Consider the following 4,392-nt stretch of genomic DNA (forward strand, 5'->3'; position numbering starts at 1 on the left):
GGATTTAATCAAAGCCTGTTGTGGGGGAAGGTTACAAATTACTAAGATCTGTTCCCATCAGTCTGGAATAATATGGACCTTTGTCTCTCATAAACTTTTTAAACTAAAGATGAGAGTTTACTTCAGTACATTTTGGCATCTTTTCACTTTTCCAGGAAAAGTGTAGGTCTGGGATGAGGGGTTTCTTACTCACAGGCTGAATCTTAGGATAATTTAGAAATGATAAATGCCAAGAAAGTTTACCAGATCTTGATAAAATCTTGGAGCTGGAAGGGAACTTACAGGACATCTGGTTTGTCTCCCTTTTATAGCTTAAAAAGTTAAAAACCAAGAGGTTTGGGGAGCTTCTGAAGTCCATGTCGGTGGCTTGTTGCAGAAGTTTTTTTTCCCCTTCCAGTCCTGTACATTTTTCTTTACACTAGAGATTGGAACTTCTTTGCATTTGAGGGGTCTCTCTAAGCCTCAGTTTAGTTGCTTCATTTCGGTCTCTGTGATTCTTAACTATTTTGGGATATCTCCTCTCACTAATGTGTTTGCAGTGTGTTTTATTCTCTATCTTTTGGGCTCCCTCTCCCTCTGTATCCTTTTTTCTCTATGAGTGTGCACCATTCCCTCTGTTTCTCTGTCAGTCTCTCTCTCCTTTGGATATCTCTTTCTTCTTTTTTTAAATATATATATATTTTATTGATATTTTACAGAGAGGAAGGGAGAGGGATAGAGAGTTAGAAACATCGATGAAGAGAGGAACATCAATCAGCTGCCTCCTGCACACCCCCCACTGGGGATGTGCCCGCAACCCAGGTACATGCCCCTGACCGGAATCGAACCCGGGACCCTTCAGTCCGCAGGCCGACGCTCTATCCACTGAGCCAAACCGGTTTTGGCTCTCTTTCTTCTTTTTTAATCTTCTCTCTTAACTGGTGCAAAGGGTTTCTATCGTTCTCTGCTCTCCCTTTTTATCTTCCATGTTCTTTCCATGTTCTTAGCGTTTTATCTTCCATAAGAGACACTGATCTGTAGGGTGTTTTGTTGTTGTTGTTGTTTTTGGTTGTTTTTTTTTTTTTTTTTTTTTTTTTTTGTATTGTCTTATCTAATTTCGGCATTGGGTTATACTGGCCTCATAAAATGGAGTTGGGAAGTATGCCTTATTTTATTTTCAGGATGAGATTGTGTAGATTTTTTTTTTCTTCAAAAGTTTGGTAGAGGCCCTGGCCAGGTAACTAAATTGGTTAGAGTGTCGTCCCGATATGCCAAGGCTTGGGGGTTTGATCTCTGGCCAGGGCCCCATCCCCCTGTCCCTTCCTCTCTCTCTCTCAAATTAAAAAAAAAGTTTGGTAAAATTCTCCAGTAAAACCATTTGGGCATGGAGATTTATTTGGGGGGAGATTTTAAATTATGAGTTTAATTTCTTTGATACGTACAGGACTATTTAGCTGATGTTTTTCATCTTGGTTGAGCTCTGATAGTTAATGATTTTTCAAGGAATTGGTATATCTTTTCTGTTTTCAAATTTATGAGTTTAAAGTTGTTCATCATATTCTCTTACCCTTTAAAAAAACTTTAAAAATTTATTTATTTGGAAGGGAGAGAGAGAAACATCAATTTGTTGTTCCACTTATTTATGCATTCACTAGTTCATTTTTTTTTTGGCCCAAGGGCAAAGGTGACTTTTATTTCCTCTGCTGAGGAAGTAGGGGAGGGGGACTTCCCCAAGCACACCAACTGAAGGAAGGGGTAGTGTGCCCTCAGAGGAAGAGAGCCGGATGGTCATTCAGAAGGGCTCCCCCAAGTCCACTTCCTGGCCCCAGGCTGCGGGGTGTGTGCTCTTGAGAGTCACTCCCCTTGGGGTGCCAGCTCTTGCATGAATGGAGGCACAAAGAGGTATCTGCTGGTGTTCACCAAGAGGAAGGGGGGACTGGTGCCCTGACTGAGGGAGCAGAGGACTGGGTGGTCGACCCCACACCCAATGCCTGCCCAGGATGATAACTGGCGGTGTGACTCTTCTCCCGACAAGGGCCAGAGAGGCCCAGAGGCATTGCTTGATGTGATGGTTGGTCCTTTAAATGTCCATCTCAAACTGTGACTCTTCACCGCCTGCTGGCTTATCTTCAGGGCTGTTCTGCAGGTGGACCTGGCTGGCTTCAGTGGGGGGCTGGTCACTTACAGGGCTAGTGACCCCTGGAATGGTGGGCAGGTCCCGCGGGGGTGTTTTGTTCACAGGTGAATTCTGACACTCCATCAGGAGCTTCTGGTCATAGATGATCCTGGTACCTCCGGGGTGGTGCTGAAGAGCTTGCCGCCGGGGGTGGTGCTGCAGTCCCTGGCGGGAGCTGCACACTGTCACTGAGGACTACCCGGTGAGTGGCGGGGATGGCCTGGCTTGGCATCTGGCTGCAGCTGCTGCCCCCAGACATGGTGTTTCGCACATAGTGCCAGCAGCTAGCACTAGTTCATTCTTATATGTGCCCTGACCAGGGATTGAACCCACCACCTTGGCATATCCGATGCTTTGACCAACTGAGCTATCGGGTCAGAGCTCTTATCCTTTTAGTAGCTTCAGAATTTTTAGTGATATCCCATTTCATTCTTGAAACTGGTAATATGTCTTCTGTGTTTTAATTTTTTTGTCGGTCTTGCGAAAGGTTTATCCATTTTATTGACTTTTTTAAAGAATCAGCTTTTTCTTTCACTGCTTTTCTTTATTTGTTGTTGTTAATTTTGTTGATTTCTTTTTTAAAAGGATATATTTTTATTGATTTCAGAGAGTAAGGGAGAGGGAGAGAGAGATAGAAACATCCATGATGAGAGAGAATCATTGATTGGCTGCCTCCTGCACGTCCCCTACTGGGGATACAGCCCGCAACCCAGGCGTGTGCCCTTGACTGGAATTGAACCCGGGACCCTTCGGTCCACAGGCTCATGCTCTATCCACTGAGCCAAACCAGCTAGGGCATTAATTTAATTAATTTATTTTTTAATTTTATTGTTTAAAGTATTACATATAGTAGTACATTAATTTATTAATTTCTTATCTCTATGATCCTCTGCTTACTTTGGGTTTATTTTGCTTTTTATAAAATATTTTGAGGTAGAAACTTAGATGATTGTTTTGAGACCTTTTATTTCTTTTCTAATGAAAGCCTTTGGTGCTATAAGCTTCCCTCTCAGCACTCCTTTAGCTGTATTCCCACGTATTTTATGTTTTATTTTCATTTTTATTCAATTCTATGTGTAATTTACTTCATTTTTTACATCCTCTCTGATCACTTGGAAATTAACACACTTCTGAATAATCATCTTCTTTCTGTTTGGACAAGTTCCTTTTGCCATTATTCTTAAAAATAAGTTTTTATTGATTTTAGAGAAAGAAGAAGGGAGAGGGAGATAGAAACATCCATTTGCTGCCTCCCCGCCCCCTCCTTTCCTACTGGGGATTGAGCTGAAAACCAACCTTTGGAGGCAGCAACAACCCACCAGCCTGTAGGAGATCTCCCAGTGCTCCATCCTGCTTACCCAGGATCTGCAGGTAGGACGCCAGCCACCCAGGCCTGCAGTTCTCTCCAGATGACAAGGGGGGGGGGACGCTTAAGCTGAAGGTGGACTGGCACCCCAGATTAAGCTCCCCACTTGAAAGGTGTTACAGATATCTCCCATTCCCCCATCCCTTTATCTCCCTCCTTCTCACTGGATTTTTAAAAAAAATTAAATTCTTTATTGTTTAAAATATTACATATGTCTCCTTCCCCCCACCTTTAGCTCTTCTTTAATGGTAAGTTAATTAGTGACCAATTCTTTTAGTCCCTTCATCCGAGAATGCGTTTATTTCCCATTCATTCCTAAGGATAGTTTCATCAGATAGAGAATTCATGGTTGACATTTCTTTACTTCCATCACTTGGAAAATGTTATGCCACTTCCTTTTGATCTCCATGGATTCTGATGAGAAATCTGTCGCCACTTGCATTGATTTCCTCCCGTTGTTTCTCTTTGGCTGATTTCCAAATGATTTCTTTGTCCTTAGGTTTTCGAAGTTTAATTATGATTTATTTGGGTTTATCTTATTTGAGGTTTGCTCAACCTTGAATCTCTAGGTTTATGTCTTTCCCCAAATTTGGGAAGTTTTTAACTATTATTTATTTGAATACTCTTTCAGCCTCATGTTCTCCTTTTGGACTTTTCTCCTTTCTTCTGGACTTCAATGATGGGAATGTTGGGTGTTTTTCTTATAGTTCCACAGGTCCCTGAGGCTCTGTTAATTTTTTTAGCTTTTTTTTCTCATGTAAATTGAGTGAATTCCACGATGTCATCTCAAGTTCTCTGGTTCTTTTGTGTTCTATTTTTTTGGTTGAGCCCATTGATTATTTTTAATTTTGGCTATTGTATTTTCCAGATA

At 41.7% G+C, this 4,392-nt stretch overlaps 1 pseudogene across 1 annotated transcript; it reads right to left on the reverse strand.

Annotated features, from left to right (window-relative positions):
* Positions 1–2,059: 2,059 nt before the first annotated feature.
* LOC308239863 (eukaryotic translation initiation factor 4E-binding protein 1-like) lies at positions 2,060–2,414 on the reverse strand (annotated as a pseudogene). Its single transcript has one exon. The product of its transcript is annotated as a eukaryotic translation initiation factor 4E-binding protein 1-like (transcript).
* Positions 2,415–4,392: the final 1,978 nt, after the last annotated feature.

This window comes from Plecotus auritus (assembly GCF_963455305.1).
Source record: "Plecotus auritus genome assembly, chromosome: X".
NCBI classification, from domain to species: domain Eukaryota; kingdom Metazoa; phylum Chordata; class Mammalia; order Chiroptera; family Vespertilionidae; genus Plecotus; species Plecotus auritus.